General features: G+C 39.8%; 1 long non-coding RNA gene across 1 annotated transcript in view; it reads right to left on the bottom strand.

Moving 5' to 3' along the window:
* Positions 1-14,737, bottom strand: part of LOC126184955 (uncharacterized) — a 59,554-nt gene that overhangs the window by 19,389 nt on the left and 25,428 nt on the right. The window contains exon 4 of the long non-coding RNA XR_007536913.1: positions 5,464-5,538. This is a non-coding gene — a long non-coding RNA (uncharacterized LOC126184955). The remainder of the gene's footprint in view (positions 1-5,463; positions 5,539-14,737) is intronic.

Here is a 14,737-nt window from a genome sequence, read left to right on the forward strand (position 1 = left end):
TGTTGATCACACAACACAGACACTTTATAATGGCTTATTTCACCTCTTAATAGTGATATCTATCACATAATCTACAAGGTTCACGAGAGGATAGTATTGGTGAACTGAAATACTTTTGTAATATCAGTGATGATATAGGAATTAGTGCTATGTTTATTCTAATATGAGAACATGTTTTAACTTTGGTATTATTTTATAGTAAGTTTCTGGGCAACAAACTGATGTGTGTGTTTATGTAACTTATGTTGTGAGACAAAGGAGGTAGTCAATGGGTGATGTAAGAATGAACAATTTACTAGAGTTGTGATAAAAAATTGTATACAAGCCAAGACAGTGATGCAATTTCTGTACTGGACTGGCAAGTGGACCAGTGTACACTTTTAAGACCTGGTGAGCTATTGTAATGTAATCAATCATTGGAGATAAAGTTTATCTCGTGTAAAAAGTAAGATGCCCACAGTAAAGAGTTAAGGTAATTTCATTATGTTACCAGAAAACATGTTTAATTTATTTAATTATGAATAGTTTCTTTATATATATAAAACAAAGATGTGACTTACCAAACAAAAGTGCTGGCAGGTCGATAGACACAAACAAACACACAAAATTCAAGCTTTCGCAACAAACGGTTGCTTCATCAGGAAAGAGGGAAGGAGAGGGAAAGACGAAAGGATGTGGGTTTTAAGGGAGAGGGTAAGGAATCATTCCAATCCCAGGAGCGGAAAGACTTACCTTAGGGGGAAAAAGGACAGGTATACACTCGCTTGCACGCGCGCGCGCGCACACACACACACACACACACACACACACACACACACATATCCATCCGTACATACACAGACACAAGCAGACATTTGTAAAGGCAAAGAGTTTGGGCAGAGATGTCAGTTGAGGTGGAAGTACAGAGGTAAAGATGTTGTTGAAAGACAGGTGAGGCCAGACATACCAACAATTAAAGGGAACAGCCATGGGTACCAGGATGGCCCCCTCGTACGCCAACCTATTCATGGGTCGCTTAGAGGAAGCCGTCTTGGTTACCCAGGCCTGCCAACCCAAAGTTTGGTACAGATTTATTGATATCTTCATGATCTGGACTCACAGTGAAGAAGAACTCCAGAATTTCCTCTCCAACTTCAACTCCTTTGGTTCCATCAGATTTACCTGGTCCTACTCCAGATCCCATGCTACTTTCCTTGACGTTGACCTCCACCTGTCCAATGGCCAGCTTCACACGTCTGTCCACATCAAACCCACCAACAAGCAACAGTACCTCCATTATGACAGCTGCCACCCATTCCACATCAAACGGTCCCTTCCCTACAGCCTAGGTCTTCGTGGCAAACGAATCTGCTCCAGTCCGGAATCCCTGAACCAGTACACCAACCACCTGAAAACAGCTTTCGCGTCCCGCAACTACCCTCCCGAGCTGGTACAGAAGCAAATAACCAGAGCCACTTCCTCATCTCCTCAAACCCAGAACCTCCCACAGAAGAACCCCAAAAGTGCCCCACTTGTGACAGGATACTTTCCGGGACTGGATCAGACTCTGAATGTGGCTCTCCAGCAGGGCACTTCCTCAAATCCTGCCCTGAAATGAGATCCATCCTTCATGAAATCCTCCCCACTCCACCAAGAGTGTCTTTCCGCCGTCCACCTAACCTTCGTAACCTCTTAGTTCATCCCTATGAAATCCCCAAACGACCTTCCCTACCCTCTGGCTCCTACCCTTGTAACCGCCCCCGGTGTAAAACCTGTCCCATGCACCCTCCCACCACCACCTACTCCAGTCCTGTAACCCGGAAGGTGTACACGATTAAAGGCAGAGCCACGTGTAAAAGCACCCACGTGATTTACCAACTGACCTGCCTACACTGTGAAGCTTTCTATGTGGGAATGACCAGCAACAAACTGTCCATTCGCATGAATGGACACAGGCAGACAGTGTTTGTTGGTAATGAGGATCACCCTGTGGCTAAAAATGCCTTGGTGCACGGCCAGCACATCTTGGCACAGTGTTACACCGTCCGGGTTATCTGGATACTTTCCACTAACACCAACCTGTCAGAACTCCGGAGGTGGGAACTTGCCCTTCAGTATATTCTCTCTTCTCGTTATCCGCCAGGCCTCAATCTCCGCTAATTTCAATTTGCCGCCGCTCATACCTCACCTGTCTTTCAACAACATCTTTACCTCTGTACTTCCACCTCAACTGACATCTCTACCCAAACTCTTTGCCTTTACAAATGTCTGCTTGTGTCTGTGTATGTACGGATGGATATGTGTGTGCACGCGCAAGCGAGTGTATACCTGTCCTTTTTTGCCCCTAAGGTAAGTCTTTCCGCTCCTGGGATTGGAATGATTCCTTACCCTCTCCCTTAAAACACACATCCTTTCATCTTTCCCTCTCCTTCCCTCTTTCCTGATGAAGCAACCGTTTGTTGCGAAAGCTTGAATTTTGTGTGTATGTTTGTGTGCCTATCAACCTGCCGGCACTTTCGTTTGGTAAGTCACATCATTTTTGTTTTTAGATATATTTTCCCACGTGGAATGTTTCCCTGTGTGGAGTTTATTAAGGTCAGTAGACCAAAGCATCTAGAATGCAGGAATGTCTGCAACTTCCAGGCACATGTTGGCTTGCCCACCACTTCTTTGTCAGTATTGGAGGGAGACGGACGTGCTTATGTGACAAATGTAGTGTAATGGAATCATATTATCAATGTTAACAGTGAAATTGGTGGTGTTGCTAACAAAAAGTATGAATAAATATAATTTTTAATTGAAAGTATTTCAGATCCGGTGGAGTTTATTTCAAACAGAAGCAAACCCAGGCCATGCTTGTTGGAATGATTATTTTGCACACCCAACTACAAAAAACCCCTAGACAAACGAGATCTGCACTGTGTTATCTTTCAGCAGCTACTAAAAAAATAATTCTTACTGAAATTGTGCTGGAACTGGTCATATTATCCCCATTCAAAAACATGTGGTGATAGTGGTCCTACCACAATATACCGCGTAAGATTCTACAAACAATTTTTCAGCTATCTAAGAAACGAGAAAGAGAACAACCAGTACAAGTACAATAATGCATTTTCAGCTTAGAGTGACAAACACCTATAACAAAGAGAGCGGCAACTATCAGAACAGAGCAAAATAAGCAATCGATTCAAACCAGACAAAGCTCGTGAAAGGAAGGGTACCCGTATAAATACGGGCAGAGCGCCTGACACACAGCAATGGCTACCCGGCAAAACTTAACTGCTAAGCTTATGACTCGAACCAAACTACTGTAGCTGTATCTTCATCCATTCGACCTAAATTGTGTCAAATGTTACAATTGGCCAACTTTGTTTCAATTTGGAGGTGCGGTTTAAAACTTATCTCTCCCCTTGAATTTCGAGTCTCAAATTTCAGGTGCGGCTTACATTTGGGAAAATTTTTTTTTCCTTGATTTGAGTCATTTTTCATGTGCAGCTTAGATTCGAGTAGATACAGTACACAGAGATATTCCATTGGTATTGTGCAAATTGGCATGGTACTGTCAAGAAACACTGCAGGCACAGTTTCAAGAGGCAGTGTTTGTGGCTGGATATGAAACAATTCTGTAGTTTCTAATAAATCTTACGCATATGCAGGGTGTCTCGAGCCCTTTGGGTCAAATTGAAACAGGTGTTAGTGGGTCCACAAACAATTATATTGAGGCAGGGAACCAACGGATGGAAATGCATGTTTATTGTATTACTGACACATACACCATACACCACATAATAATGTAGCTCAAAGTAGTTGTTCAAAGTGGCGACCACCAGTCTCAATGCGAGTACTGCAATGGAGCATGCAGTTCTGCTGCACTCTCATGAAGTTCCTGACTGCCTGTTGTACAATGGAAGAGGCAGCTGGCGATAAACAGCACAGACCCCTGACCACCCAAAAGACATACTGCACGCAACTTAACTCATAGTACATGTTGTGACTACCACATGCATTGCTCTGGTGCGTTAGCCTGTGCTGCATGCATACTACTATCTCTGGTGTCAGTTTTCCACTGCATCAGACAGCTTGTAATGTGTCCATGGTAAGGTGTATTACTGTGTACAGTGCATGACGGATGGAACATTACTTGTCACAAGAGTTGGCAGACATGTATTTAATGTAATGTGTGGTAGGATGCAGTGCCCATAAAAACAGCATGAATGTACAGAGAATGCTTTCCCAATAGGCATCATCCTAAATAGATGGAGTTTACTGTATGGATACTAACTTACAAGAGACAGGGTCATCCACATCACAGAGGGCCAGCCAAGGTGCCACCAGAGACACACCCAAACAGCAGACTGTGAGGAGATGGTGTTGGATCAAGTGACTGACTACCCAGCAATAATTAATCACCAACTTGCCAGTGAAATGCAGACTTTGAAGGACAGTGTGTGGAGAGTACTGGTGGAGCAGGTATTACACCCCCCCCCCCCCCATTATGAAGACTCTGTGCAAGCACTAGGACTTTGAGCCCCGTATGCACTTATGCACTTCTGTTAATGGATTATCCACTGCAGCGCTATAGTGCCAAACTTCATACAGTTTGCATTGTTCACAGATGAGGCCTCATTCACCTGTGACTATGTTTTCAACAGCTGTAGCAGCAGTCTTGTCTGGAGTGAGGACAATCCCCACACCATCCCCATCCATCAGTGGCTACCAACAACAATTCTCAGACAATGTATGGGCGGCCACTGTCCAAAATTACTTAACAGAATCTTAATTGCTGCCTCCCCATTTGACTGGTCCACGTTAACTGGTGTTCCTGCAAGTTGGCGCCACAGTTCTTTGAGATAGCACCCCTTGTCCGCAAAAGGAAGTGGTTTCAACACAGTGGTGCATCAGTCCACTTTGGTGTTAATGCCTGTGAGCACCTGAACAGCACGTACCCTCATTAGATTAGAAACTGAGAGCCCATGCCATGGCCAGTACAACTGCCGGATCTCACACCACTGTACTTTTTCCTGAGGCGATTATGTCAAGACAATGGTGTATGAAACTCCCGTAGAAATGGATGAAGATCTGCTTACTAGGGTCCAAGCTCCCTATCTCCTGATATAACAGACACAAGGTATCTTTGACAGTGTGTGGCAGACCTTCATGCATCACTGCTATGCATGCATTGAGATTGGTGGTCGCCACTTTTGAACAATTACTATGATCTAAGTTATGTGGTGCACGCTGCGTCTGTCCATAGCACAATAAATATGCATTTCCGACAACTGCTTCCCGCTCTTGAAACAAATGGTTGTACGCCCACTATGATCTGTTTCAATCTGACCCAAAAAGTTTGAGACAATCTGTAGATTGGTGATAAAAATAAATGACCTGACCATGTACAGAGTGCAAAACAATCCTGTACTAATTTCTGTATTAAATCTGCATTTAGTACAGAATGCATTCTTTGTGTAAAATAAATGCCATTACCTGCTGCATTGTCTCTTTCTTCAAAAGCTTTTCAACAGGACAACAATTCCATCTTCCAATTTGTGTGTGCTGCTCCTGTAAATATAGAGAGCTTCTTTTGAATATACACATTTTGTGAAAAGTTTAATGTTAAATCCTGTCCTAAACTTGTGATTTTTTTCTGGTTTATTACCACAACATTCTTAGTAATCCAATATTTTATATTCAGTTACAGTTACTTAAGCTTTCTGGACATAGCACCACATCTTTTCAACATTGTATGTTAATTGGAAATGCACTAATTGGGAGAGTTGCAAGAGTAAAAAGTCTCTAAACACATTCCACCAAGAGACTTAATTTGAATGTAACTTAAGAGCTATGATGCAACACTATTTTATTTTTCCAGTGACTGTAACCCACATTTTATTACTCAAAAATTTCGAATAGTCGCTTAGGGCCTGTCCATGAAATGTACCAATTTAAATTAGGTTACTCACTAGTGTTCAATCTCATTTTCAAACATACGAGTATATTGCAATTTTATAGGCATACAAGTTAATAAAAGTAAATAAAAGTTAATAAAATTATAATACACCCAAAGTAACAAAAGCAATCTCCTTGTGATTAAAAGTGCGATTTTCAAATAAGAAAGAAGCTTGCTTGATGCCGGATACAAGATAGTAGCAATGCAGCTTCACCTCTCTTTCAGCTGTCATGGTGAAGCATTTATTTAACATGAAGCACAAATCATTTCTCTTGTAAAATTTGTGAAAAATCTCAAGCGTTAGACGAACACCTCATCATCTTAGTTAGGGACTGTTGTTGCTCCTGACAAAGACGATAGAGGTGATTATTCGAAACTTAATGTTTTACACAGATCTGATGCACCAAGAAAAAGAGTGTTTTCTGGAAGAATGTAATTGTGAGAAACTTAATTTTTATAGTAACTATAACACTTATACCTGGATCAGAACAACAAAGTGATTGGCAACTAGGCACTTGAGACAGCTATGTTGTTGGATACATGATACTTGATAGCAGAATATGACAGTGACAGCAACAGCTGAACAGCTGTGCAGTTCGGAAGTGAAAATGTTACACACTTCCCTTTAATGTGTAGAAGCAGTTTGTTTTACAGCATCACAGTAGCTGTGTGTGTATATATATAAAATAGAGGGAAACATTCCATGTGGGAAAAATATATCTAAAAACAAAGATGATGTGACTTACCAAACGAAAGTGCTGGCAGGTCGATAGACACACAAACACAAACATGCACACAAAATTCAAGCTTTCGCAACAAACGGTTGCTTCATCAGGAAAGAGGGAAGGAGAGGGAAAGACAAAAGGATGTGGGTTTTAAGGGAGAGGGTAAGGAGTCGTTCCAATCCCGGGAGCAGAAAGACTTACCTCAGGGGGAAAAAAAGGACACGTATACACTCGCACACAAACACATAGCCATCCGCGCGCGCGTGTGTGTGTGTGTGTGTGTGTGTGTGTGTGTGTGTGTGTGTGTGTGTGTCTCTTTCTCTCTCTCTCTCTCTCATATATATATATATATATATATATATATATATATATATAAAATCACAGTGTCGTTTCTGTTAAAGTTCCGAGAGCATACATTCTTCGAAGATTCAACAAGGGTTTTGCTTCCTCCTACGTATCCAACACGGAGGCTTACTGACATTCTTTCTTCCCAAGAACCATTTGAAACTGGAACAGCAAATAAGGAAGGTGACAGTGGTACACAAAGTACCCTCAGCCACACACCACTATAAGGCTTAAGGAGTATAGACGTAGATACAAAATACGCTGTTACAGACTGCAGACACACTACTTATATCAAATTTAAACACAATGTGAATAAAGTATAGTTCACTCAAGGCAGCAATAAGGCCAAAAAACTGAACTTTGTCTTTGTAGCAGTAGCAGTGTCAGTTAAATTAAAAATTGAAGCATAAAATATCATTGTTTTGCTTGAAATTTTTAGGAAACATGCAACAGTGGTACAAAAGTGTAGATTCATACTTGGGCAAAGAAGTAAGTCACTGCATTTGCAAAAAACATTTGGGATTGCACTGTAAAATGTCTGTACCCTAGAATAATTAAGCAGTCGTCAATTATTCAAAGTACTCGCACTCATGTGCAACAATTACATCACAGGGAGTAAACACTAAATTACAACTTTCACACATTACCTACAGATCTTGCAAATTACTAAAAACTGCAGCTAGTATTAGAGGAAGAGAGAACAATTACCTCCAATTATTTTAGTTTCACCTTGACACACAATAATTAATACACAATGTGCTTTCAATAGCGATCATTATAGCTACGTTTACTATGAAACATGGAACATCCCTCAGTAATCAATACACCTGTCAAACACATTTTCCCCAACAAGGAATTAATGTTCCCCATGTTTTAAGACTTTTTTCTGAGAATTTGTAACACACTTCATTTGCTAGTAATAAAAATGTTCTTACAAATTATTTCGTAGAAGCAATTTGCTGAATATTCACTGACAATGAGCTGTCTACAAAATGCAAAAACAGTTACAACAGTAAGTATTCGACTTATTCTGTTGTCTGCTCCAGAAATTTGTTTATGCTTCCCTTTGAATATAACCAGTCTGATCAGTCATCAGTAATCACAGACATTGCAGCTCCAATGATATATCACAAAGTGCATTACAGTGGTATTCATGGTTACTTTGGCACAGCAATCAATTGACACCACCTGAGGCTCCCTACCTCTTGCTTTCCATTCTGCTTTTGTCAGCCATATTTCTCCTTTGTCATACTATGCCTCTCAAATGTACTTGTGATTTATAGATATTCTGTCGCATTTGTGCCAAATGTTGAAGATTGCCTGGGCATATTGTTGATTTGCTTCACTGTGAGAATCAGTTTCTCAGCACTACGTTTATTCATGCTACCTCTTCCTAATACAATTAAGTATATGGGGAAAGATTGATAGGAGGAGAGCAGAAGCTGTCACTGCTTATACCTTGATTCATCTACAATTTGATATTCATGGATACCAGTTCTTCTAGCTCTGACATTTGCTAGCAACTTCTTGTGCAAGAACTTTGTTTCTGTTCACCTCATCTTATGGTACTTTTGTTTACCACACAACCAGTCCAACCATGTAAATAGACAATTGCCAGGAGAGTGATTTGCTGAGCATGTGCCCCTCCATAACCACATCCAGTTACACCTATCAGCTGAGGATGACACGGCATTTGGCTGGTACCGGTGGACCTTCCAAGGTCTGTTTGGATGGAGTTGAGTTTAGTTTAGTATGTTAGAAACAATCAGTAAACATGTACTTCTTTAAAGAATCTAACTCCCATGTATAACACAGCTTCAAACTTCTGGTTACTTTACAAATGAGTTAAACATTTAAAGTTAATCTAGAGACTGAGAAAAAGTTCAAAAACAGTTTCTGTCTTACAATTATATAATTTTGCAGGTACATTCGGTGGTATATGTGAATACTGTACACAAACTGTGTTGCAAATAGAGTTGGCAGTAAAGAAGTAACATGTGGGCATGCTGAAATGTAATGCCTCCAGATTTTTATATGTAAAAACTCAAAGCTGTTTAAATAAAACAAATTTCATTAACAATCTACATCTTTGTTGTTCATGTCTACATATTTATTTCTCAACATAATCATCCTGGTGACAAACTCATTTTTCCCAATGAGAGACCATTTTGTTGAGATCATCACTGCAGAATGAATTACTTCATTGACGGAGCCACATCACCACCGCTGCCTTCAACACTTCATTACTATCAAAATGTTTGCTAGTTGAGAATGCAGGGTGGTGTTTCCAGAAGAAGATGAAGACTGTGATGGAAATGAAGAATCGTCTGGCACTGTTCTCAATCCAATCAAGGCAGTGATTCAAGTATATGCAGTTATTTAGATTGTATGCAAGTAAAATTTGTTATTTTTAAGCCAAAGTTATGTTGGTTTAAACCACCCCCCCCCCCACACACACACACACAAGGCTATTCATTTTAGTATACAAGGATTCATTTTTCAGTCAATGAGATGTCTGAAAGCTCTTCATTTGGGGTGAATGAGACAACCAAGGTTTTATGTTACATAAAACATTAGCTAGGTCCCAAATCTATTTATGAGTTAGGTACAAGACCCATAATTCTGATATTCACATTTCCTTTTTAAAATTATTAATTTTTTCTTTTTAAGTTAAACTTTTTCTGTTAACTCCATTTTACAGTAGTTCAAAGGACGAACATCATCATAACAGCAGACATCAGCTTATCAGACAGTTGAAAAATCACACATGGACAAGACAAGGGCACACAGAAAAACACATCATCCTTAAATTGCTTACATTGTTAACTGTTGTTGTTATTTCAGAATAAAGCAAAACCGAGTGCAAAATGTGGAATAGCAACAAGGGTCATTGGTGTTTGTTCAGGATATATATGATAGCGCAGAACGTATGCAAATCATTAGCCATTTCATTCTGTTGCCATTCCTATGATTTCAGGAAAACAACCGTGTGCGTGCTATCCATAGTACCCAGTGTGTCTTCTAAGATGTTCCTGAACTCTACTACTCAGCACAATTATCAGATGGATCCACCACTGACCATACGTAAAATATTGGGGGGCATTGTTACTGGCAACATTCCTTTCCCTATTGCACCTACTGGTTGGAATCAGTGAGAGAGGTGTCGTCACTAGGTTGAGTCACTAACAAAGTTATGCAAAAACAGAAAAGGAAACCTCTATGTGGAAACAAACCAATATGACTCATCTTGTATGAATGAAAAAATAACACTATAGCCTTCCAAAATTAGAATGATGATTTTATTGCCTACTCCTGCTACTGGAAGCTCCAGCCAATCATTTCTCTCATGGCACTCAACTGTGTCTCTTCATAAAGTCCAACAAAATCATCTTCAATACCGAGCAATGCATCTCAGTTACAGTATCAGTAACATCCTAGCTCTTTAGAAACAGAGCACCTATCTCAATCTTTATACCAAGTTTAGAAGCTGGAGCATGTTTATTCTTAAGCAATTTGTAAAGCAAAATAGGTACACCCATACTGGCTAAATGGCCTGTATTCTTTAAATTATAAAAGATCAACAGAAGAAATGCTACCTTAATTTAGAATATAAATCCTGAATATCAAATTGTGGGAATAAATGAGCAATTAATATTCTTCATCAGTAAACAGAAAAACAATTCTGAAATTTTCATAGAATATAGCAAATTAATACTTGTAAACATATGACATAACAACAAATATATGTGGGGCACTGATACAGTGCAATATAAGTAACAGATCATATGTTGGCAGAGTAGGAACCATGTACTGAGCAATAGAACTGCTGAGCTCAAAACAACCATATCTGACTTGCTGAGTGGTTCGATTTAAACACTCTGTGGGATTAATAATCATGAGTTACCCATCAACACAATGCCAACATGGGCAATTACGGGCCTATGACATGCTGAATGTTTCTTCAAAACTGTGGAAAATGTAGAATAAAGTGTCAATGTAAGAACAGTGTGTATAAGTGGACAAGGACAAAAAATTCCCAGATTTTTCCAGGGTTTCCCGGTTAAAAATACACTTTCCCAGATGAAAACACACTTTTTCCGCATTATTAAGTGACAGTATATTTTCCCTTGGAACTGTAAAACTTGTCAATCCTTTTGAATGGTTATGTTTTTATATACAGGCATAGTCTTTCCCGGCACGTTAGAAAACCAAAACTCAGGGAAGAAAACCCCTTTTAGAAAGATTTTTGATGTGCAGCAACATGTACGCTGCATGTTTTCGTATTATGGAAGCATAAAATCTAATTCCATCGAACACCACATGTTACTTTCCGACTCATTGTAATTGAGATTTTGATGCGCTTTTGTAAGCCAGTCGTAGCTCATGTTACATGATCTCACCAGCTGATGACAGCAGACATCCAGACCCCAGAGCACATGATGTAGTCAGCTAATAGCAACATCACTTAAGTAGCGCAGATACACAAACAGGAAAAGTTAATGTTTTAAATTAATATACATAGTGTGGCTACAAGAAAAACAAAGCTTTCACATATAATATTGGTCTCTAAGGTTAATAAGCTGCAAGAGAAGCTAAGTTTTCACATATAATGTTGATATTTTTTGCGCGTGTTACACTTTAAGATAGATGTCACAAATGCGCCAGGAAAATTTTTAGCAGAGTCCAGTGCCTTGTCCTCAAAGTTTTCTACAAATAAATTAGCTACCAAGAGGAGAGGAAGTTTCCTGTAGCACTACATCAATTTGCTTATAATAACGACATGAATATCTGATCTTTTGGGCTCAAAATACTTCTAAATGGCTCGTCATCAAATGCTCTGTGATTTAAGAAATTCATCGTACATTCTCGTACACAGTTCAACTTGCGTAAAAGGAAATTTACTTTGAAAGTAACACTTTTCAAACCACCATTCCCAATATTTTCCCGCGATCTGTTAGAAATAGGTTCGTTTCAGTAGTTGTCAGAGAGCACCAGGTAACAGGAGCCACCGCACTTTGGCAGCTACTATGACGCAGGAAGCCCGTCTGTTCATATGTGTAAAACATTAAAAGATCTTACATTATGTCATAAAAGAAACAAAACATCAGAGGATACTCCAAGAGCATCAGAGTTTCGTGAACCATACTACAATGGCACATTTGAAGTGCATACTTAAAGAGCACATTCGTATATCCAAATTCCCAATGAAGTAGGCCTCGACCTGATATTAAGCTTTTCAGTGGGGGTTTCGGGATGTAAATTTTCTTGGAGTACCAGTACTGTATTAACTGATTTTTGATTCTTTATTATGACATAACGCAGTATGTGCTAGAAGATGAAAACCTGCACTTTAAATGCAACGAGCAGTTGAAATTAGCCAATAGTATGGAACTAAACACTTCCTTTCAAATACATTGACTGCCTTGTTCTACAAGGCAATTAATGCATGACTGTCAGAAAAGTGGAAATAAAATAAAATCTGAAACTAATAACACGTATTAGCTTTCTGTAATTATGTGAATGTATACAGGAAAATTAAAGAGACCTTTGGAGAAAAGAGAACCACTTGTATGAATATCAAGAGCTCAGGTGGAAACCCAGTTCTAAGCAAAGAAGGGAAAGCAGAAAGGTGGAAGGAGTAAACAGAGGGTCTATACAAGGGCAATGTACTTGAGGACAATATTATGGAAATGGAAGAGGATGTAGATGAAGATAAAATGGGAGATACAATACTGCGTGAAGAGTTTGACAGAACACTGAAAGACCTGAGTCGAAACAAGGCCCCGGGAGTAGACAACATTCCATTAGAACTACTGACGGCCTTGGGAGAGCCAGTCCTGACAAAACTCTTCCATCTGGTGAGAAAGATTTATGAGACAGGCGAAATACCCTCAGACTTCAAGAAGAATATAATAATTCGAATCCCAAAGAAAGCAGGTGTTGACAGATGTGAAAATTACCGTACTGTGAGTTTACTAAGTCACAGCTGCAAAATACTAACAAGAATTCTTTACAGATGAATGGAAAACTGATAGAAGCCGACCCTGGGGAAGATCAGTTTGGATTCCGTAGAAATACTGGAACACGTGAGGCAATACTGACCTAAATAGATTAAGGAAAGGCAAACCTACATTTATAGCATTTGTAGACTTAGAGAAAGCTTTTGACAATGTTGACCGGCATACCCTTTCAAATTCTAAAGGTGGCAGGGGTAAAATACAGGGAGCGAAAGGCTATTCACAATTTGTACAGAAACCAGATGGCAGTTATAAGAGTCAAGGGGCGTGAAAGGGAAGCAGTGGTTGGGAAGGGAGTGAGACAGGGTTGTACCCTCTCCCCGATGTTATTCAATCTGTATATTGAGCAAGCAGTAAAGGAAAAAAAGGAAAGTTCAGAGTAGGTATTAAAATCCATGGAGAAGAAATAAAAACTTTAAGGTTCGCCGATGGCATTGTAATTCTGTCAGAGACAGCAAAGGACTTGGAAGAGCAGTTGAACGGAATGGACAGTGTCTTCAAAGGAGGATGTAAGATGAACATCAACAAAAGCAAAATGAGGATATTGGAGTGTACTCGAATTAAGTCGGGTGATGTTGGGGGAATTAGATTAGGAAATGAGACGCTTAAAGTAGTAAAGGGAGCTATTGGGGAGCAAAATAACTGATGATGGTCGAAGTAGAGAGGATATAAAATGTAGACTGGCAATGGCAAGGAAAGCGTTTCTGAAGAACAGAAATTTGTTAACATCGAGGCTAGATTTAAGTGTCAGGAAGTCATTTCTGAAAGCATTTGTACGGAGTGTAGCCATGTATGGAAGTGGAACATGGACAGTAAATAGTTTGGACAAGAAGAGAATAGAAGCTTTTGAAATGTGCTACAGAAGAATGCTGCAGATTAGATGGGTAGATCACATAACTAATGAGGAGGTATTGAATAGAATTGGGAAGAAGAGGAGTTGGTGGCACAACTTGACAAGAAGAAGGGACCAGTTAGTAGGACATGTTCTGAAACATCAAGGGTTCACAAATTTAGCATTCAAGGGTAGCGTGGAGGGTAAAAAAGTAGAGGGAGACCAAGAGATGAATACACTACGCAGATATAGAAGGATGTAGGTTGCAGTAAGTACTGGGAGATGATGAAGCTTGCACAGGATAGAGTAGCATGGAGAGCTGCATCAAACCAGCCTCAGGACTGAAGACCACAACAACAACCAACATTTTAATTCACTTGATAGCTCCCAGACACAGAAGTCCAGTTGGTTTTCATTTGACGTAAGAGCAGTAAATGAAGAGGAAACAGCAAAATCACTAGATGTAAACATGGTTCACGTGGAGACTACACACTTCCCCACTACAACTCAGACTGCTCTGGGCATCAGTACTGGATCTACGATATTTCCGAACCGGGGAAATACTAAAACCAACAGGGATACATTTCAAAATCATGAGAGTAATCGATAGACCAATGAGCGCTCAATGCTAGGTGCTTTGTGAAACGAGGTTTCTTCTCGTTAAGAATATGAATTTGGCGACAACAAGTCTGTCAGTGAAATTGGCTGGTAATTATATGCATCTGATTTTCTACCCTTTTTATAGATTGCTATGACCTGGGCCTTCTTCCAGTCCCATGGAACATTCCCCTGCTCCAATGATCTGTGATAGATGATGGATAAGAATGGTGCTGTATCTGCAGCATAGTCAACATATAATCTTACAGGAATACTGGGCCAGATGCCTTCCTGG

This window comes from Schistocerca cancellata, chromosome 4 (genome assembly GCF_023864275.1).
Source record: "Schistocerca cancellata isolate TAMUIC-IGC-003103 chromosome 4, iqSchCanc2.1, whole genome shotgun sequence".
Lineage (NCBI taxonomy): Eukaryota > Metazoa > Arthropoda > Insecta > Orthoptera > Acrididae > Schistocerca > Schistocerca cancellata.